Below are 24953 nucleotides of genomic sequence, written 5' to 3'. Positions count from 1 at the left end.
CTCAGAAAGTGCATCCCGATACAATACAAAATTCGCAATTCCAATTTCTGTCCACAGGAGTACGGTTTAGAAGAGTATGTACTTTGGCTCTTCCGTGGGGGCTGAGTGTTACACTCCGATGCACCACAGCAGGTTTACTGTAACCCTTCGGCCAACACATTGACGATGAAACACTGAAATTGCATCCCGATTCAATACCAAATTCGCAATGCGTATTTCTGTCCACAGGAGTACGGTTTAGAAGAGCTGGGGGCCCAGTGTTAGACTACGATGCACCACAGCAGGTTTACTGTTCCCCTTTGACCATCACATTGACGATGAAACACAGAAATTGCATCCCAATTCAATACAAAATTCGTAATGCTGATTTCTGTACACAAGAGTATGGTTTAGAAGAGTATGTACTTTGGCTCTTCCCTGGGGGCCCAGTGTCAGACTACGATGCACCACAGTAGGTTTACAGTTACCATTGGACCATCACATTGACGATGAAACACAAAAATTGCATCCGGATTCAATACAAAATTCACTATGCCGATATCTGTCCACAGCAGTACGGTTTAGAAGAGTATGTAATTTTGCTCTTCCCTGGGGGCCCAGGGTACGACTCCGATGAACCACAGCAGGTTTACTGTATCACTTCGACCAACACATTGACGATGAAACACAGAGATTGCATCCCGATACAATACAAAATTCGCAATGCTGATTTCTGTCCACAAGAGTACGGTTTAGAAGACTATGTACTTTGGCTCTTCCGTGGGACCCAGTGTTCGACTCCGACGCACCACAGCAGGTTTACTGTATCCCTTCGACCATAAAATTGACCATGAAACACAGAAATTGCCTTACGATTCAATACAAAATTCGCAATGCCGATTTCTGTCCACAGGAGTACGGTTTAGAAGAATATAAACTTTGGCTCTTCCCTGGGGGCTGAGTGTCAGACACCGATGCACCACAGCAGGTTAACTGTATCTATTCGACCATCACATTGACGATGAAACACAGAAATTGCATCCCGATTCAATACAATATTCGTAATGCCAATTTCTGTCCACAGGAGTACCGTTTAAAAGAGTATGTACTTTGGCTCTTCCCTGGGGCCCAGTGTTAGACTACGATGCACCACAGCAGTTTTACTGTACCCCTTCGACCATCACATTGACGATGAAACACAGAAATTTCATCCCGATTCATTACAAAATTCGCAATGCCGATTTCTGTCCACAGGAGTACGGTTTAGAAGAGTATGTAATTTGGCTCTTCCCTGGGGCCCAGTGTTAGACTACGATGCACCACAGCAGTTTTACTGTACCCCTTCGACCATCACATTGACGATGAAACACAGAAATTTCATCCCGATTCAATACAAAATTCGCAATGCCGATTTCTGTCCACGGGAGTACGGTTTAGAAGAGCATGTAATTTGGCTCATCCCTGGGGCCCCATTGTTAGACTCCGATGCACCACAGCAGGTTTACTGTATCCCTTCGACTATCACATTGACGATGAAACACAGATATTACATCCCGATTCAATAAAAAATTCGCAATGCCGATTTCTGTCCACAGGAATACGGTTTAGAAGAGTATGTACTTTGGCTCTTCCCTGGGGGCCCAGTGTTAGATTCCGATTCACCACAACATGTTTACTGTTACCCTTCGACCATCATATTGACGATGAAACACAGAAATTGCATCCCGATTCAATACAAAATTCGCAATGTCGATTTATATTGACGAGAGTAACATTTCGGGCAGCCCGTTTTTTGGCTCTTTCCTGGGGGCCTAGTATTCGACTCCGATGCACCACAGCAGGTTTACTGCTACCCTTCGACCATCACATTGACGATGAAACACAGAAGTGCATCCCGATTCAATACAAACTTCGCAATGCCGTCTTCTGTCCACAGGAGTATGGTTTAGAAGAGTATGCAATTTGGCACTTCCCTGGGGGCCCAGTGTAAGACTCCGATGCACCACAGCAGGTTTACTGTATCCCTTCGACCATCACATTGACCATGAAACACAGAACTTGCATCCCGATTCAATACAATGCTCGCAATGCCGATTTCTGTCCACAATAGTACGGTTTAGAAGAGTATGTAACTTGGCTTTTCCCTGGGGGCCCAGTGTAAGACTCCGATGCAACCACAGCAGGTTTACTGTATCCCTTCTACCATCACATTGACGGTGAAACACAGAAATTGCTTCCCGATTCAATACAAAATTCGCAATGCCCATTTCTGTCCACAGGAGTACGGTTCAGAAGAGTATGTAATTTAGCTCTTCCCTGGGGGCCCAGAGTTAGACTACGATGCACCACAGCAGGTTTACTGTATCCCTTCGACCATCACATTGACGATGAAACACAGAAATTGCATCCCGATTCAATACAAAAATCGCAATGCTGATTTCTGTCCACAGGAGTACGGTTTAGAAGAATATGTACTTTGGCTCTTCCATGGGGGCTGTGTGTTAGACTCCGATGCACCACAACATGTTTATTGTTACCTTTCGACCATCACATTGACGATGAAACACAGAAATTGCATCCCGATTCAATACAAAATTCGCAATGCCGATTTCTGTCCACAGGAGTACGGTTTAGAAGAGTATGTACATTGGCTCTTCCCTGGGGGAACAGTGTAAGACTCCGATGCACCACAGCAGGTTTACTGTATCCCTTCGACCATCACATTGACGATGAAACACAGAAATTAAATCCCGATTCAATACAAAATTCGCAATCCCGATTTCTGTCCACAGGAGTACGGTTTAGAAGAGTATTTAGTCTGGCTGTTCCCTGGGGGCCCAGTGTAAGGCTCCGATGCACTACAGCAGGTTTATTGTATCCCTTCGACCATCACATTGACGATGAAACACAGAAATTGCATCCTGATTCAATACAAAATTCGTAATGCCGATTTCTGTCCACAGGAGTACGGTTTAGAAGATTATGAACTTTTGCTTTTCCCTGCGGCCCAGAGTAAGACTACGATGCACCACAGCAGGTTTACTGTATCCCTTCAACCATCAAAATGACGATGAAGCACAGAAATTGCATCCCGATTCAATACAAATTTCGCAATGCCGTTTTCAGTCCACAGGAATACGGTTTAGAAGAGTATGTACGTTGGCTCTTCCCTGGGGCTCAATGTTAGACTACGATGCACCACAGCAAGTTTACTGTATCCCTTCGACCATCACATTGACGATGAAACACAGAAATTGCATCCTGATTCAATACAAAATTCGCAATGCCGATTTCTGTCCACAGGAGTACGGTTTAGAAGAGTATGTACTTTGGCTCTTCCCTGGGGGCTGCGTGTAAGACTCCGATGCACTACAGCAGGTTTACTGTATCCCTTCGACCATCACATTGACGATGAAACACAGAAATTGCATCCCGATTCAATACAAAATTCGCGATGCCGATTTCTGTCCACAGGAGTACCGTTTAGAAGAGTATGTACTTTGGCTCTTCCCTGGGGGCTGCGTGTAAGACTCCGATGCACCAAAGCAGGTTTACTGTATCCCTTCGACCATCACATTGACGATGAAACACAGAAATTGCATCCTGATTCAATACAAAATTCGTAATGCCGATTTCTGTCCACAGGAATACGGTTAAGAAGAGTATGTACTTTGGCTATTCCTTGGGGGCCCAGTGTTAGACTACGAAACACCATGGCAGGTTTACTGTAACCCTTTGACAATCACATTTACGATGAACACAGAAATTGCATCACGATTCAATACAAAATTCGCAATTCCGATTTCTGTGCGCAGGAGTACGGTTTAGAAGAGTATGTATTTTGGCTCTTCCCTTGGGGCTGAGTGTTAGACTCCGATGCACGACAGCAGGTTTACTGTAACCCTTTGACCATCCCATTGACGATGAAACACAGAAATTGCATCCCGATTCAATACAAAATTCGCAATGTCGAATTATATTGACTAGAGTAACGTTTCGAGGAACCCGTTTTTTGCTCTTCCCTATGGGCCCAGTGTTAGACTCCGATGCACCACAGCAGGTTTACTGTTACCCTTCGACCATCACATTGACGATGAAACTCAGAAATTGCATCCCGATTCAATACAAAAATCGCAATTCCAATTTCTGTCCACAGGAGTACTGTTTAGAAGAGTATGTAATTTGGCTCTTCCGTGGGGGCTGAGTGTTAGACTCCGATGCACCACAGCAGGTTTACTGTAACCCTTCGACCAACACATTGACGATGAAACACTGAAATTGCATCCCGATTCAATACCAAATTCGCAATGCGTATTTCTGTCCACAGGAGTACGGTTTAGAAGAGCTGGGGGCCCAGTGTTAGACTACGATGCACCACAGCAGGTTTACTGTTCCCCTTTGACCATCACATTGACGATGAAACACAGAAATTGCATCCCAATTCAATACAAAATTCGTAATGCTGATTTCTGTCCACAAGAGTATGGTTTAGAAGAGTATGTACTTTGGCTCTTCCCTGGGTCCCCCAGTGTTAGACTACGATGCACCACAGTAGGTTTACAGTTACCATTGGACCATCACATTGACGATAAAACACAATAATTGCATCCGGATTCAATACAAAATTTACTATGCCGATATCTGTCCACAGGAGTACGGTTTAGAAGAGTATGTAATTTTGCTCTTCCCTGGGGGCCCAGGGTACGACTCCGATGAACCACAGCAGGTTTACTGTATCCCTTCGACCAACACATTGACGATGAAACACAGAGATTGCATCCCGATTCAATACAAAATTCGCAGTGCTGATTTCTGTCCACAAGAGTACGGTTTAGAAGATTATGTACTTTGGCTCTTCCGTGGGACCCAGTGTTAGACTCCGATGCACCACAGCAGGTTTACTGTTATCCTTCGACCATCACATTGATGATGAGACACAGAAATTGCATCCCGATTCAATACAAAATTCGCAATGTCGATTTATATTGACGAGAGTAACATTTCGAGCAGCCCGTTTTTTGGCTCTTCCCTGGGGGCCTAGTGTTCGACTCCGACGCACCACAGCAGGTTTACTGTTACCCTTCGACCATCACATTGACGATGTAACAGAGAAAGTGCATCCCGATTCAATACAAACTTCGCAATGCCGACTTCTGTTCACAGGAGTACGGTTTAGAAGAGTATGTTTTGGCTTTTCCCTGGGGGCCCATTGTAAGACTCCGATGCACCACAGCAGGTTTACTGTATCCCTTCGACCATCACATTGACCATGAAACACAGAAATTGCCTTACGATTCAATACAAAAATCGCAATGCCGATTTTTGTCCACAGGAGTACGGTTTAGAAGAGTATGTACTTTGGCTCTTCCCTGGGGGCTGAGTGTTAGACCCCGATGCACCACATCTGGTTTACTGTTACCCTTCGACCATCACATTGACGATGAAAGACAGAAATTGCATCCCGATTCAATACAAAATTCGCAATGCCGATTTCTGTCCACAGGAGTACAGTTTAGAAGAATATGTACTTTGGCTCTTCCCTGGGGGCTGAGTGTCAGACACCGATGCAGCACAGCAGGTTTACTGTATCTATTCGACCATCACATTGACGATGAAACACAGAAATTGCATCCCGATTCAATACAATATTCGCAATGCCAATTTCTGTCCACCGGAGTACCGTTTAGAAGAGTATGTACTTTGGCTCTTCCCTGGGGCCCAGTGTTAGACTACGATGCACCACAGCAGTTTTACTGTACCCCTTCGACCATCACATTGACGATGAAACACAGAAATTTCATCCCGATTCTATACAAAATTCGCAATGCCGATTTCTGTCCACAGGAGTACGGTTTAGAAGTGTATGTAATTTGGCTCTTCCCTGGGGGCCCAGTGTTAGACTACGATGCACCACAGCAGGTTTACTGTATCCCTTCGACCATCACAATGACGATGAAACACAGAAATTGCATCCCAATTCAATACAAAATTCGCAATGCCGAGTTCTGTCGTCAGGAGTACGGTTAAGAAGAGTATGTATTTTGGCTCTACCATGGGGGCCCAGTGTTAGACTACGATACACCACAACAGGTTGACTGTAACGCTTACACCATCACATTTACGATGAAATACCGAAATTGCATCCCGATTCAATACCAAAATTGCAATTCCGATTTCTGTCCACAGCACTACGGTTTAGAAGAATATGTTCCTTGGCTCTTTCCTTGGGGCTGAGTGTTAGAATCCGATGCACGACAGCAGGTTTACTGTACCCCTTAGACTATCACATTGACGACGAAACACAGAAATTGCATCCCAATTCAATACAAAATTCGCAATGCAGATTTATGTCCACAGGAATTCGGTTTAGAAGAGTATGTACTTTAACTATTCCCTGGGGGCCCAATGTTAGACTACGATGCACCACAGCAGGTTTACAGTTACCGTTGGACCATCGCATTGACGATGAAACACAGAAATTGCTTCCGGATTCAATACAAAATTCACTATGCCGATATCTGTTCACAATAGTACGGTTTAGAAGAGTATGTACTTTGGCTCTTCCCTGGAAGCCCAGTGTAAGACTCCGATGCAACACAGCATGTTTAGGGTATCCCTTCCACCATCACATTGATGGTGAAACACAGAAATTGCATCCCGATTCAATACAAAATTCGCATTGCCGATTTCTGTCCACAGGAGTATGGTTTAGAAGAGTATGTACTTTGGCTCTTCCCTGGGGGCAAAGTGTTCGACTCCGATGCACCACAGCAGGATTACTGTTACCCTTCGACCATTACATTGACGATGAAACACAGAAATTGCATCCCTATTCAATAGGATATTCGCAATGCCGATTTCTGTCCACAGGAGTACCGTTTAGAAGAGTATGTACTTTGGCTCTTCCCTGGGGCCCTGTGTCGGAATACGATGCACCACAGCAGTTTTACTGTATCCCTTCGACCATCACATTGACGATGAAACACAGAAATTGCATCCCGATTCAATAAAAATTCGCAATGCCGATTTCTGTCCACAGGTGTACGGTTTAGAAGAGTATGTAATTTGGCTCTTCCCTGGGGGCCCAGTGTAAGACTCCGATGCACCACAGAAGGTTTACTGTATCCCTTCGACCAACGCATTGACGATGAAACGCAGTAATTGCATTCCGATTCAATAAAAAATTCGCAATGCCGATTTCTGTCAACAGGAGTACGGTTTAGAAGAGTATGTTCTTCGGCTCTTCCCTGGGGGCCCAGTGTAATATTCTGATGCACCCCAGCAGGTTTACTGTATCCCTTCGACCATCACATTGACGAAGACACGCAGAAATTGCATCCCGATTCCATACAAAATTCGCAATGCCGATTTCTGTCCACAGGAGTACGGTTTAAGAGATTATGAACTTTGACTTTTCCCTGCGGCCCAGTGTAAGACTACGATGCACCACAGCACGTTTACTGTATCCCTTCGACCATCACAATGACGATGAAACACAGAAATTACATCCCGATTCAATACAAAATTTGCAATGCCGATTTCTGTCCACAGGAATACGGTTAGGAAGAGTATGTACTTTGGCTCTTCTTTGGGGGCCCAGTGTTAGACTACGATGCACCACAGCAGGTTGACTGTAACCCTTCGACAATCACATTTACGATGAAACGTAGAAATTGCATCACGATTCAATACAAAATTCGCAATTCCGATTTCTGTCCACAGGAGTACGGTTTAGAAGAGAATGTATTTTGGCTCTTCCCTTGGGGCTGAGTGTTAGACTCCGATGCACGACAGCAGGTTTACTGTAACCCTTCGACTATCACATTGACGATGAAACACAGAAATTGCATCCCAATTCAATACAAAATTCGCAATGCCGATTTCTGTCCACAGGAGTACGGTTTAGAAGAGTATATATTTTCGCTGTTCCCTGGGGGCTGAGTGTTAGACTCCGATGCACCACAGCAGGATTGCTGTTCCCTTAGACCACCACATTGACGATGAAACACAGAAATTGCATCCCAATTCAATAGGAAATTCGCAATGCCGATTTCTGTCTACAGGAGTACGGTTTAGAAGAGTATGTACTTTGGCTCTACACTGGGGGGCCCAGTGTTAGACTGCGATGCACCACAGCAGGTTTACTGTTACCCTTCGACCATCACATTGACGATGAAACACAGAAATTGCATTCGTATTCAATACAAAATTCGCAGTGCTCTTTTCTGTCCACAGGAATACGGTTTAGAAGAGTATGTACTTTGGCTATTCCCTGGGGGCCCAGTGTTAGACTACAATGCACCACAGCAGGTTTATTGTTACCCTTGGACCATAAAACTAACGATGAAACACAGAAATTGCCTCCGGATTCAATACAAAATTCACTATGCCGATATTTGCCCACAGGAGTTCGGTTTAGAAGAGTATGTACTTTGGCTCTTCCCTGGGGGCCCAGTGTTAAACTCCGATGCACCACAGCAGATTTCTCTATCCCTTCGACCATCACATTGACGATGAATTACAGAAATTGCATCCCGATTCAATACAAAATTCGCAATGTCGATTTATATCGACGCGACTAACGTTTCGGACAGACCGTTTTTGGCTCTTCCCTGGGGGCCCAGTGTTAGACTCCATGCACCACAGTAGGTTTACTGTAACCCTTCGACCATCACATTGCCGGTGAAACACAGAAAGTGCATCCCGATTCAATACAAAATTCGCAATGTCGACTTCTGTCCACAGGAGTACGGTTTAGAAGAGTACGTACTTTGGCTCTTCCCTAGGGGCCCAGTGTAAGACTCCGATGCACCACAGCAGGTTTCTCTATCCCTTCGACCATCACATTGACCATGAAACACAGAAATTGCATCCCGATTCAATACAAAATTCGCAATGCCGATTTCTGTCCACAGGAGTACGGTTTAGAAGAGTATGTACTTTGGCTCTTCAGTGGAGGCCCAGTGTTAGACTACGATGCACCACAGCAGGTTTACTGTATCCCTTCGACCATCACATTGACGATGAAACACAGAAATTGCATCCTGATTCAATACAAAATTCGCAATGCCGATTTCTGTCCACAGGAGTACGGATTAGAAGAGTATGTAATTTGGCTCTTCCCTGTGGGCCCAGTGTAAGACTCCGATGTACCACAGCAGGTTTACTGTATACCTTCGACCATCACATCGACCATGAAACACATAAATTGCGTCCCGATTCAATACAAAATTCGCAATGCCGATATCTGTTCACAATAGTACGGTTTAGAAGAGTATGTACTTTGGCTCTTCCCTGGGAGCCCAGTGTAAGACTCCGATGCAACACAGCATGTTTAGGGTAGCCCTTCCACCATCACATTGATGGTGAAACACAGAAATTGCATCCCGATTCAATACAAAATTCGCATTGCCGATTTCTGTCCACAGGAATACGGTTAGGAAGAGTATGTACTTTGGCTCTTCCTTGGGGGCCCAGTGTTAGACTACGATGCACCACAGCAGGATTACTGTTACCCTTCGACCATCACATTGACGATGAAACACAGAAATTGCATCCCTATTCAATAGGATATTCGCAATGCCGATTTCTGTCCACAGGAGTACCGTTTAGAAGAGTATGTACTTTGGCTCTTCCCTGGGGCCCAGTGTCGGAATACGATGCACCACAGCAGTTTTACTGTATCCCTTCGACCATAACATTGACGATGAAACACAGAAATTGCATCCCGATTCAATAAAAATTCGCAATGCCGATTTCTGTCCACAGGTGTAGGGTTTAGAAGAGTATGTAATTTGGCTCTTCCCTGGGGGCCCAGTGTAAGACTCCGATGCACCACAGAAGGTTTACTGTATCCCTTCGACCAACGCATTGACGATGAAACGCAGTAATTGCATTCCGATTCAATAAAAAATTCGCAATGCCGATTTCTGTCAACAGGAGTACGGTTTAGAAGAGTATGTTCTTCGGCTCTTCCCTGGAGGCCCAGTGTAATATTCTGATGCACCCCAGCAGGTTTACTGTATCCCTTCGACCATCACATTGACGAAGACACGCAGAAATTGCATCCCGATTCCATATAAAATTCGCAATGCCGATTTCTGTCCACAGGAGTACGGTTTAAGAGATTATGAACTTTGGCTTTTCCCTGCGGCCCAGTGTAAGACTACGATGCACGACAGCACGTTTACTGTATCCCTTCGACCATCACAATGACGATGAAACACAGAAATTACATCCCGATTTAATACAAAATTTGCAATGCCGATTTCTGTCCGCAGGTATACGGTTAGGAAGAGTATGTACTTTGGCTCTTCCTTGGGGGCCCAGTGTTAGACTACGATGCACCACAGCAGGTTGACTGTAACCCTTCGACAATCACATTTACGATGAAACGTAGAAATTGCATCACGATTCAATACAAAATTCGCAATTCCGATTTCTGTCCACAGGAGTACGGTTTAGAAGAGAATGTATTTTGGCTCTTCCCTTGGGGCTGAGTGTTACACTCCGATGCACGACAGCAGGTTTACTGTAACCCTTCGACGATCACATTGACGATGAAACACTGAAATTGCTTCCCAATTCAATACTAAATTCGCAATGCCGATTTCTGTCCACAGGAGTACGGTTTAGAAGAGAATATATTTTCGCTGTTCCCTGGGGGCTGAGTGTTAGACTCCGATGCACCACAGCAGGATTGCTGTAACCCTTAGACCACCACATTGACGATGAAACACAGAAATTGCATCCATATTCAATAGGAAATTCGCAATGCCGATATCTGTCTACAGGAGTACGGTTTAGAAGAGTATGTACTTTGGCTCTACACTGGGGGGCCCAGTTTTAGACTGCGATGCACCACAGCAGGTTTATTGTTACCCTTGGTCCATTAAATTAACGATGAAACACAGAAATTGCATCCGGATTCAATACAAAATTCACTATGCCGATATTTGCCCACAGGAGTTCGGTTTAGAAGAGTATGTACTTTGGCTCTTCCCTGGGGGCCCAGTGTTAAACTCCGATGCACCACAGCAGGTCTACTGTTACCCTTCGACCATCACATTGACGATGGATTACAGAAATTGCATCCCGATTCAATACAAAATTCGCAATGTCGATTTATATCGACGCGACTAACGTTTCGGGCAGACCGCTTCTTTGGCTCTTCCCTGGGGGCCCAGTGTTAGACTCCATGCACCACAGTAGGTTTACTGTTACCCTTCGACCATCACATTGACATTGAAACACAGAAAGTGCATCCCGATTCAATACAAAATTCGCAATGTCGACTTCTGTCCACAGGAGTACGGTTTAGAAGAGTACGTACTTTGGCTCTTCCCTAGGGGCCCAGTGTAAGACTCCGATGCACCACAGCAGGTTTCTCTATCCCTTCGACCATCACATTGACCATGAAACACAGAAATTGCATCCCGATTCAATACAAATTTCGCAATGCCGATTTGCGTCCACAGGAGTACGGTTTAGAAGAGTATGTACTTTGGCTCATCCCTGAGGGCCCAGTGTAAGACTCCGATGCACTACAGCAGGTTTACTGTAACCCTTCGACCATCACATTGCCGGTGAAACACAGGAATTGCATCCCGATTCAATACAAAATTCGCAATGCCGATTTCTGTCCACAGGAGTTCGGTTTAGAAGAGTATGTACTTTGGCTCTTTAGTGGAGGCCCAGTGTTAGACTACGATGCACCACAGCAGGTTTACTGTATCCCTTCGACCATCACATTGGCGATGAAACACAGAAATTGCATCCTGATTCAATACAAAGTTCGCAATGCCGATTTCTGTCCACAGGAGTACGATTTAGAAGAGTATGTACTTTGGCTCTTCCCTGGGGGCTGCGTGTAAGACTCCGATGCACCAAAGCAGGTTTGCTGTAACCCTTCGAAAATCACATTGACGATGAATTACAGAAATTGCATCCCAATCCAATACAAAATTCGCAATGTCGATATATATCGACGCGAGTAACGTTTCGGGCAGACCGTTTTTTGGCTCTTCCCTGGGGGCCAGTGTTAGACTCCGATGCACCACAGTAGGTTTACTGTTACCCTTCGACCATCACATTGACGATGAAACACAGAAAGTGCATCCCGATTCAATACTAAATTCGCAATGCCGATTTCTGTCCACAGGAGTACGTTTAAGAAGAATTTTTACTTTGGCTCTTCCTTAGTGGCCCAGTGTTAGACTGTGATGCACCACAGCAGGTTGACTGTAACCGTTCGACCATCACATTTACGATGAAACACAGAAATTGTATCCCAATTCAATACAAAATTCTCAATTTCGATTTCTGTCCACAGGAGTGCGGTTTAGAAGAGTATGTACTTTAGCTCTTCCCTTGGGGCTTAGTGTTAGACTCCGATGCACGACAGCAGGTTTACTGTAACCCTTCGACTATCACATTGACAATGAAACACAGAAATTGCATCCCAATTCAATACAAAATTCGTTATGCCAATTTCTGTCCACAGGAATACGGTTTAGAAGAGTATGTACTTTGGCTTTTCCCTGGGGGCCCAGTGTTACACCACGATGCACCATAGCAGGTTTACTGTTACCCTTGGACCATCACATTGACGATGAAACACAGAAACTGCATCCGGATTCAATACAAAATTCACTATGCTGATATCTGTCCACATGAGTACGGTTTAGAAGAGTATGTACTTTGGCTCTTCACTGGGGGCAAAGTGTTTGACTCCGATGCACCACAGCAGGTTCACTGTATCCCTTCGACCAACACATTGACGATGATACACAGATACTGCATCCCGATTCAATACAAAATTCGCATTGTCAATTTATATTGACGAGAGTAACGTTTCGGGGAGCCCGTCTTTGGCTCTTCCCTGGTGGCCAAGTGTTCGACTCCTATGCACCACAGCAGGTTTACTGTTACCCTTCGACCATCACATTGTCGATGAAGCACAGAAAGTGCATCCCGATTCAATACAAAATTCGCAATGCCGACTTCTCTCCACAGGAGTACGGTTTAGAAAAGTATGTACTTTGGCTCTTCCCTGGGGGCCCAGTGTAAGACTCCGATGTACCACAGCAGGTTTACTGTATACCTTCGACCATCACATTGACCATGAAACACAGAAATTGCATCCCGATTCAATACAAAATTCGCAATGCCGATTTCTGTTCACAATAGTACGGTTTAGAAGAGTATGTACTTTGGCTTTTCCCTGCGGCCCAGTGTAAGAATACGATGCACAACAGCAGGTTTACTGTATCCCTTCGTCCATCACAATGACGATGAAACACAGAAATTGCATCCCGATTCAATACAAAATTCGCAATGCCGATTTCTGTCCACAGGAATACGGTTAAGAATAGTATGCACTTTGGCTCTTCCTTGGGGGCCCAGTGATAGACTACGATGCACCACAGTAGGTTGACTGTAACCCTTCGACAATCACATTTACGATGAAACATAGAAATTGCATCACGATTCAATACAAAATTCGCAATTCCGATTCCTGTCCACAGGAGTACGGTTTAGAAGAGAATGTATTTTGGCTCTTCCCTTGGGGCTGAGAGTTAGACTCCGATGCACGACAGGAGATCTACTGTAACCCTTCGACTATCACATTGACGATGAAACACAGAAATTGCATCCCAATTCAATACAAAATTCGCAATGCCGATTTCTGTCCACAGGAGTACGGTTTAGAAGAGTATCTACTTTGGCTTTTCCCTGGGGGCTGCGTGTAGGACTCCGATGCACCACAGCAGGATTACTGTATCCCTTCGACCATCACATTGACGATGAAACACAGAAATTGCATCCCGATTCAATACAAAATTCGCGATGCCGATTTCTGTCCACAGGAGTACCGTTTACAAGAGTATGTACTTTGGCTCTTCCCTGGGGCCCAGTGTCAGATTTCGATGCACCACAGCAGTTTTACGGTATCCCTTCGACCATCACATTGACGATGAAACACAGAAACTTCATCCCGACTCAATACAAAATTGGCAATGCCGATTTCTGTCCACAGTAGTACGGTTTAGAAGAATATGTACTTTGGCTCTTTCCTGGGGGCTGAGTGTTAGACTCCGATGCACCACAGCAGGTTTACTGTATACCTTCGACCATCACATTGACGATGAAACACAGAAATTTCATCCCGATTCAATACAAAATTCGCAATGCCGATTTCTGTTCACAATAGTACGGTTTAGAAGAGTATGTACTTTGGCTCCTCCCTGGGGGCTGAGTGTAAGACTCCGATGCACCACAGCAGGTTTACTGTAGCCCTTCGACCATCACATTGACGATGAAACACAGAAATTGCATCTCGATTCAATACAAAATGCGCGATGCCGATTTCTGTAAACAGGAGTACCGTTAAGAAGAGTATGTACTTTGGACCTTCCCTGGGGCCCAGTGTCAGACTACGATGCACCACAGCATTTTTACTGTATCCCTACGACCATCACATTGACGATGGAACACAGAATTTGCATCCCAATTCAATAAAAATTCGCAATGCCGATTTCTGTCCACAGGAGTACGGTTTAGAAGAGTATGTTCTTTGGCTCTTCCCTGGGGGCTGAGTGTAAGACTCCGATGCACCACAGCAGGTTTACTGTGTCCCTTAGACCATCACACTGGCGATGAAACATAGAAATTGCATCTCGATGCAATACAAAATGCGCGATGCCGATTTCTGTCCACAGGAGTACCGTTTAGAAGAGTATGTACTTTGGCTCTTCCCTGAGGCCCAGTGTCAGACAACGATGCAGCACAGCATTTTTACTGTATCCCTACGACCATCACATTGACGATGAAACACAGAAATTGCATCCCGATTCAATAAAAAATTCGCAATGCCGATTTCTGACCACAGGAGTACGGTTTAGAAGAGTACGTACTTTGGCTTTTCCCTGGGGGCTGCGTGTAGGACTCCGATGCACCACAGCAGGTTTACTGTATCCCTTCGACCATCACATTGACGATGAAACACAGAAATTGCATCCCGATTCAATACAAAATTCGCAATGCCGATTTGTGTCCACAGGAGTACGGTTTAAGAGATTATGAACTTTGGCTTTTCCCTGCGGCCCAGTGTAAGAATACGATGCACAACAGCAGGTTTACTGTATCCCTTCGACCATCACAATGACGATGAAACACAGAAATTGCATCCCCATTCAATACAAAATTCGCAATGCCGATTTCAGTCCACAGGAATACGGTTAAGAATAGTATGTACTTTGGCTCTTCCTTGGGGGCCCAGTGTTAGACTACGATGCACCACAGCAGGTTGACTGTAACCCTTCGACAATCACATTTACGATGAAACATAGAAATTGCATCACGATTCAATACAAAATTCGCAATTCCGATTCCTGTCCACAGGAGTACGTTTTAGAAGAGTATGTATTTTTGCTCTTCCCTTGGGGCTGAGTGTTAGACTCCGATGCACGACAGCAGGTTTACTGTAACCCTTCGACTATCACATTGACGATGAAACACAGAAATTGCATCCCAATTCAATACAAAATTCGCAATGCCGATTTCTGTCCACAGGAGTACGGTTTAGAAGAGTATGTACTTTGGCTTTTCCCTGGGGGCTGCGTGTAGGACTCCGATGCACCACAGCAGGTTTACTGTATCCCTTCGACCATCACATTGACGATGAAACACAGAAATTGCATCCCGATTCAATACAAAATTCGCGATGCCGATTTCTGTCCACAGGAGTACCGTTTAGAAGAGTATGTACTTTGGCTCTTCCCTGGGGCCCAGTGTCACACTTCGATGCACCACAGCAGTTTTACGGTATCCCTTCGACCATCACATCGACGATGAAACACAGAAATTTCATCCCGATTCAATACAAAATTGGCAATGCCGATTTCTGACCACAGGAGTACGGTTTAGAAGAATATGTACTTTGGCTCTTTCCTGGGGGCTGAGTGTTAGACTCCGATGCACCACAGCAGGTTTACTGTATCCCTTCGACCATCACATTCACGGTGAAACACAGAAATTGCATCACGATTCAATACAAAATTCGCAATGCCGATTTCTGTCCACAGGAGTACGGTTTAGAAGAGTATTTACATTGGCTCTTCCCTGGGGGCCCAGTGTAAAACACCGATGCACCACAGCAGGTTTACTGTATCTCTTTGACCATCACATTGACGATGAAACACAGAAATTGCATCCTGATTCAATACAAAATTCACAATGCCGATTTCTGTCCACAGGAGTACCGTTTAGAAGAGTATGTACTTTGGCTATTCCCTGGGGCCCAGTGTTAGACTACGATGCACCACAGCAGTTTTACTGTTCCCCTTCGACCATCACATTGACGATGAAACACAGAAATTTCATCCCGATTCAATACAAAATTCGAAATGCCGATTTCTGTCCACAGGAGTACGGTTTAGAAGAGTATGTAATTTGGCTCTTCCATGGGGTCCCAGTGTTAGACTACGATGCACCACAACAGGTTGACTGTAACGCTTACACCATCACATATACGATTAAACACCGAAATTGCATCCCGATTCAATACCAAAATTGCAATTCCGATTTCTGTCCACAGCACTGCGGTTTAGAAGAGGATGTTCCTTGGCTCTTCCCTTGGGGCTGAGTGTTAGAATTCGATGCACGACAGCAGGTTTACTGTACCCCTTAGACTATCACATTGACAACGAAACACAGAAATTGCATCCCAATTCAATACGAAATTCGCAATGCAGATTTATGTCCACAGGAATTCGGTTTAGAAGAGTATGTACTTTAACTATTCCCTGGGGGCCCAATGTTAGACTACGATGCACCACAGCACGTTTACAGTTACCCTTGGACCATCGCATTGGCGATGAAACACAGCAATTGCATCCGGATTCAATACAAAATTCACTATGCCGATATTTGTCCACGGGAGTACGGTTTAGAAGAGTATGTAATTTGGCTCTTCCCTGGGGCCCCAGTGTTAGACTCCGATGCACCACAGCAGGTTTACTGTATACCTTCGACTATCACATTGACGATGAAACACAGAAATTGCATCGCGATTCAATAAAAAATTCGCAATGCCGATTTCTGTCCACAGGAATACGGTTTAGAAGAGTATGTATTTTGGCTCTTCCCTGGGGGCCCAGTGTTAGACTCCGATTCACCACAACATATTAACTGTTACCCTTCAACCATCACATTGACGATGAAACACAGAAATTGCATCCCGATTCAATATAAAATTCGCAATGTCGATTTATATTGACGAGAGTAACATTTCGGGCAGCCCGCATTTTGGCTCTTCCCTGGGGGCCTAGTATTCGACTCCGATGCACCACAGCAGGTTTATTGTTACCCTTCGACCATCACATTGACGATGAAACACAGAAAGTGCATCCCGATTCAATACAAACTTCGCAATGCCGTCTTCTGTCCACAGGAGTATGGTTTAGAAGAGTATGTACTTTGGCTCTTCCCTGGGGGTCCAGTGTAAGACTCCGATGCACCACAGCAGGTTTACTGTATCCCTTCTACCATCACATTGACGGTGAAACACAGAAATCGCTTCCCGATTCAATACAAAATTCGCAATGTCGATTTATATTGACGAGAGTAACGTTTCGTCGAGCCCCTTTTTGGGCTCTTCCCTGAGAGACCAGTGTTAGACTCCGATGCACCACAACATGTTTATTGTTACCTTTCGACCATCACATTGCTGATGAAACACAGAAATTGCATCCCGAATCAATATAAAATTCGCAATGACGATTTCAGTCCATAGGAGTACGGTTTAGAAGAGTATGTACTTTGGCTCTTCCCTGGGGGCCCAGTGTAAGACTCCGATGCACCACATCTGGTTTACTGTTACCCTTCGACCATCACATTGACGATGAAACACAGAAATTGCATCCCGATTCAATACAAAATTCGCAATGCCGATTTCTGTCCACAGGAGTACGGTTTAGAAGAGTATGTACATTGGCTCTTCCCTGGGGGAACAGTGTAAGACTCCGATGCACCAAGGAAGGTTTACTGTATCCCTTCGACCATCACATTGACGATGAAACACAGAAATTGAATCCCGATTCAATACAAAATTCGCAATCCCGATATCTGTCCACAGGAGTACGGTTTAGAAGAGTATTTAGTCTGGCTGTTCCCTGGGGGCCCAGTGTAAGGCTCCGATGCACTACAGCAGGTTTACTGTATCCCTTCGACCATCACATTGACGATGTAACGCAGAAATTGCATCCCGATTCAATACAATATTCGCAATGCCAATTTCTGTCCACAGGAGTACGGTTTAGAAGATTATGAACTTTTGCTTTTCCCTGCGGCCCAGAGTAAGACTACGATGCACCACAGCAGGTTTACTGTATCCCTTCAACCATCACAATGACGATGAAGCACAGAAATTGCATCCCGATTCAATACAAATTTCGCAATGCCGATTTCTGTCCACAGGAGTACGGTTTAGAAGAGTATGTACGTTGGCTCTTCCCTGGGGCCCAATGTTAGACTACGATGCACCACAGCAAGTTTACTGTATCCCTTCGACCATCACATTGACGATGAAACACAGAAATTGCATCCTGATTCAATACAAAATTCGCAATGCCGATTTCTGTCCACAGGAGTACGGTTTAGAAGAGTATGTACTTTGGCTCTTCCCTGGGGGCTGCGTGTAAGACTCCGATGCACTACAGCAGGTTTACTGTATAGCTTCGACCATCACATTGACGATGAAACACAGAAATTGCATCCCGATTCAATACAAAATTCGCGATGCCGATTTCTGTCCACAGGAGTACCGTTTAGAAGAGTATGTAATTTGGCTCTTCCCTGGGGGCTGCGTGTAAGACTCCGATGCACCACAGCAGGTTTACTGTATCCCTTCGACCATCACATTGACGATGAAACACAGAAATTGCATCCTGATTCAATACAAAATTCGTAATGCCGATTTCTGTCCACAGGAATACGGTTAAGAAGAGTATGTACTTTGGCTATTCCTTGGGGGCCCAGTGTTAGACTACGAAACACCATGGCAGGTTGACTGTAACCCTTTGACAATCACATTTACGATGAACACAGAAATTGCATCACGATTCAATACAAAATTCGCAATTCCGATTTCTGTGCACAGGAGTACGGTTTAGAAGAGTATGTATTTTGGCTCTTCCCTTGGGGCTGAGTGTTAGACTCCGATGCACGACAGCAGGTTTACTGTAACCCTTCGACCATCCCATTGACGATGAAACACAGAAATTGCATCCCGATTCAATACAAAATTCGCAATGTCGAATTATATTGACTAGAGTAACATTTCGGGGAACCCGTTTTTTGCTCTTCCCTATGGGCCTAGTGTTAGACTCCGATGCACCACAGCAGGTTTACTGTTACCCTTCGACCATCACATTGACGATGAAACTCAGAAAGTGCATCCCGATTCAATACAAAATTCGCAATTCCAATTTCTGTCCACAGGAGTACGGTTTAGAAGAGTATGTACTTTGGCTCTTCCGTGGGGGCTGAGTGTTACACTCCGATGCACCACAGCAGGTTTACTGTAACCCTTCGACCAACACATTGACGATGAAACACTGAAATTGCATCCCGATTCAATACCAAATTCGCAATGCGTATTTCTGTCCACAGGAGTACGGTTTAGAAGAGCTGGGGGCCCAGTGTTAGACTACGATGCACCACAGCAGGTTTACTGTTCCCCTTTGACCATCACATTGACGATGAAACACAGAAATTGCATCCCAATTCAATACAAAATTCGTAATGCTGATTTCTGTACACAAGAGTATGGTTTAGAAGAGTATGTACTTTGGCTCTTCCCTGGGGGCCCAGTGTCAGACTACGATGCACCACAGTAGGTTTACAGTTACCATTGGACCATCACATTGACGATGAAACACAAAAATTGCATCCGGATTCAATACAAAATTCACTATGCCGATATCTGTCCACAGCAGTACGGTTTAGAAGAGTATGTAATTTTGCTCTTCCCTGGGGGCCCAGGGTACGACTCCGATGAACCACAGCAGGTTTACTGTATCCCTTCGACCAACACATTGACGATGAAACACAGAGATTGCATCCCGATACAATACAAAATTCGCAATGCTGATTTCTGTCCACAAGAGTACGGTTTAGAAGACTATGTACTTTGGCTCTTCCGTGGGACCCAGTGTTAGACTCCGATGCACCACAGCAGGTTTACTGTTATCCTTCGACCATCACATTGATGATGAAACACAGAAATTGCATCCCGATTCAATACAAAATTCGCAATGTCGATTTATATTGACGAGAGTAACATTTCGGAGCAGCCCGTTTTTTGGCTCTTCCCTGGGGGCCTAGTGTTCGACTCCGACGCACCACAGCAGGTTTACTGTATCCCTTCGACCATAAAATTGACCATGAAACACAGAAATTGCCTTACGATTCAATACAAAATTCGCAATGCCGATTTCTGTCCACAGGAGTACGGTTTAGAAGAATATAAACTTTGGCTCTTCCCTGGGGGCTGAGTGTCAGACACCGATGCACCACAGCAGGTTAACTGTATCTATTCGACCATCACATTGACGATGAAACACAGAAATTGCATCCCGATTCAATACAATATTCGTAATGCCAATTTCTGTCCACAGGAGTACCGTTTAAAAGAGTATGTACTTTGGCTCTTCCCTGGGGCCCAGTGTTAGACTACGATGCACCACAGCAGTTTTACTGTACCCCTTCGACCATCACATTGACGATGAAACACAGAAATTTCATCCCGATTCAATACAAAATTCGCAATGCCGATTTCTGTCCACAGGAGTACGGTTTAGAAGAGTATGTAATTTGGCTCTTCCCTGGGGGCCCAGTGTTAGACTACGATGCACCACAGCAGGTTTACTGTATCCCTTCGACCATCACAATGACGATGAAACACAGAAATTGCATCTCAATTCAATACAAAATTCGCAATGCCGATTTCTGTCGTCAGGAGTACGGTTAAGAAGAGTATGTATTTTGGCTCTACCATGGGGGCCCAGTGTTAGACTACGATGCACCACAACAGGTTGACTGTAACGCTTACACCATCACATTTACGATGAAATACCGAAATTGCATCCCGATTCAATACCAAAATTGCAATTCCGATTTCTGTCCACAGCACTACGGTTTAGAAGAATATGTTCCTTGGCTCTTTCCTTGGGGCTGAGTGTTAGATTCCGATGCACGACAGCAGGTTTACTGTACCCCTTAGACTATCACATTGACGACGAAACACAGAAATTGCATCCCAAATCAATACAAAATTCGCAATGCAGATTTATGTCCACAGGAATTCGGTTTAGAAGAGTATGTACTTTAACTATTCCCTGGGGGCCCAATGTTAGACTACGATGCACCACAGCAGGTTTACAGTTACCGTTGGACCATCGCATTGACGATGAAACACAGAAATTGCATCCGGATTCAATACAAAATTCACTATGCCGATATTTGTCCACGGGAGTACGGTTTAGAAGAGCATGTAATTTGGCTCATCCCTGGGGCCCCATTGTTAGACTCCGATGCACAACAGCAGGTTTACTGTATCCCTTCGACTATCACATTGACGATGAAACACAGATATTACATCCCGATTCAATAAAAAATTCGCAATGCCGATTTCTGTCCACAGGAATACGGTTTAGAAGAGTATGTACTTTGGCTCTTCCCTGGGGGCCCAGTGTTAGATTCCGATTCACCACAACATGTTTACTGTTACCCTTCGACCATCATATTGACGATGAAACACAGAAATTGCATCCCGATTCAATACAAAATTCGCAATGTCGATTTATATTGACGAGAGTAACATTTCGGGCAGCCCGTTTTTTGGCTCTTTCCTGGGGGCCTAGTATTCGACTCCGATGCACCACAGCAGGTTTACTGCTACCCTTCGACCATCACATTGACGATGAAACACAGAAGTGCATCCCGATTCAATACAAACTTCGCAATGCCGTCTTCTGTCCACAGGAGTATGGTTTAGAAGAGTATGCAATTTGGCACTTACCTGGGGGCCCAGTGTAAGACTCCGATGCACCACAGCAGGTTTACTGTATCCCTTCGACCATCACATTGACCATGAAACACAGAACTTGCATCCCGATTCAATACAATGCTCGCAATGCCGATTTCTGTCCACAATAGTACGGTTTAGAAGAGTATGTAACTTGGCTTTTCCCTGGGGGCCCAGTGTAAGACTCCGATGCAACCACAGCAGGTTTACTGTATCCCTTCTACCATCACATTGACGGTGAAACACAGAAATTGCTTCCCGATTCAATACAAAATTCGCAATGCCCATTTCTGTCCACAGGAGTACGGTTCAGAAGAGTATGTAATTTAGCTCTTCCCTGGGGGCCCAGAGTTAGACTACGATGCACCACAGCAGGTTTACTGTATCCCTTCGACCATCACATTGACGATGAAACACAGAAATTGCATCCCGATTCAATACAAAAATCGCAATGCTGATTTCTGTCCACAGGAGTACGGTTTAGAAGAATATGTACTTTGGCTCTTCCATGGGGGCTGTGTGTTAGACTCCGATGCACCACAACATGTTTATTGTTACCTTTCGACCATCACATTGACGATGAAACACAGAAATTGCATCCCGATTCAATACAAAATTCGCAATGCCGATTTCTGTCCACAGGAGTACGGTTTAGAAGAGTATGTACATTGGCTCTTCCCTGGGGGAACAGTGTAAGACTCCGATGCACCACAGCAGGTTTACTGTATCCCTTCGACCATCACATTGACGATGAAACACAGAAATTAAATCCCGATTCAATACAAAATTCGCAATCCCGATTTCTGTCCACAGGAGTACGGTTTAGAAGAGTATTTAGTCTGGCTGTTCCCTGGGGGCCCAGTGTAAGGCTCCGATGCACTACAGCAGGTTTATTGTATCCCTTCGACCATCACATTGACGATGAAACACAGAAATTGCATCCTGATTCAATACAAAATTCGTAATGCCGATTTCTGTCCACAGGAGTACGGTTTAGAAGATTATGAACTTTTGCTTTTCCCTGCGGCCCAGAGTAAGACTACGATGCACCACAGCAGGTTTACTGTATCCCTTCAACCATCAAAATGACGATGAAGCACAGAAATTGCATCCCGATTCAATACAAATTTCGCAATGCCGTTTTCAGTCCACAGGAATACGGTTAAGAAGAGTATGTACTTTGGCTATTCATTGGGGGCCCAGTGTTAGACTACGATGCACTACAGCAGGTTGACTGTAACCCTTCGACAATCACATTTACGATGAACACAGAAATTGCATCACGATTCAATACAAAATTCGCAATTCCGATTTCTGTCCACAGGAGTACGGTTTAGAAGAGTATGTACGTTGGCTCTTCCCTGGGGCCCAATGTTAGACTACGATGCACCACAGCAAGTTTACTGTATCCCTTCGACCATCACATTGACGATGAAACACAGAAATTGCATCCTGATTCAATACAAAATTCGTAATGCCGATTTCTGTCCACAGGAATACGGTTAAGAAGAGTATGTACTTTGGCTATTCCTTGGGGGCCCAGTGTTAGACTACGAAACACCATGGCAGGTTTACTGTAACCCTTTGACAATCACATTTACGATGAACACAGAAATTGCATCACGATTCAATACAAAATTCGCAATTCCGATTTCTGTGCGCAGGAGTACGGTTTAGAAGAGTATGTATTTTGGCTCTTCCCTTGGGGCTGAGTGTTAGACTCCGATGCACGACAGCAGGTTTACTGTAACCCTTTGACCATCCCATTGACGATGAAACACAGAAATTGCATCCCGATTCAATACAAAATTCGCAATGTCGAATTATATTGACTAGAGTAACGTTTCGAGGAACCCGTTTTTTGCTCTTCCCTATGGGCCCAGTGTTAGACTCCGATGCACCACAGCAGGTTTACTGTTACCCTTCGACCATCACATTGACGATGAAACTCAGAAATTGCATCCCGATTCAATACAAAAATCGCAATTCCAATTTCTGTCCACAGGAGTACTGTTTAGAAGAGTATGTAATTTGGCTCTTCCGTGGGGGCTGAGTGTTAGACTCCGATGCACCACAGCAGGTTTACTGTAACCCTTCGACCAACACATTGACGATGAAACACTGAAATTGCATCCCGATTCAATACCAAATTCGCAATGCGCATTTCTGTCCACAGGAGTACGGTTTAGAAGAGCTGGGGGCCCAGTGTTAGACTACGATGCACCACAGCAGGTTTACTGTTATCCTTCGACCATCACATTGATGATGAAACACAGAAATTGCATCCCGATTCAATACAAAATTCGCAATGCTGATTTCTGTCCACAAGAGTATGGTTTAGAAGAGTATGTACTTTGGCTCTTCCCTGGGGGCCCAGTGTTAGACTACGATGCACCACAGTAGGTTTACAGTTACCATTGGACCATCACATTGACGATGAAACACAGAAATTGCATCCGGATTCAATACAAAATTCACTATGCCGATATCTGTCCACAGGAGTACGGTTTAGAAGATTATGTAATTTTGCTCTTCCCTGGGGGCCCAGTGTACGACTCCGATGAACCACAGCAGGTTTACTGTATCCCTTCGACCAACACATTGACGATGAAACACAGAAATTGCATCCCGATTCAATACAAAATTTGCAATGCTGATTTCTGTCCACAAGAGTACGGTTTAGAAGATTATGTACTTTGGCTCTTCCGTGGGACCCAGTGTTAGACTCCGATGCACCACAGCAAGTTTACTGTTATCCTTCGACCATCACATTGATGATGAAACACAGAAATTGCATCCCGATTCAATACAAAATTCGCAATGTCGATTTATATTGACGAGAGTAACATTTCGGGCAGCCCGTTTTTTGGCTCTTCCCTGGGGGCCT

Source organism: Schistocerca cancellata, chromosome 10 (genome assembly GCF_023864275.1).
Source record: "Schistocerca cancellata isolate TAMUIC-IGC-003103 chromosome 10, iqSchCanc2.1, whole genome shotgun sequence".
Classification (NCBI taxonomy): domain Eukaryota; kingdom Metazoa; phylum Arthropoda; class Insecta; order Orthoptera; family Acrididae; genus Schistocerca; species Schistocerca cancellata.
The sequence above is the reverse complement of the archived record's forward strand: the minus strand, read 5'-3'. Positions refer to the sequence as shown.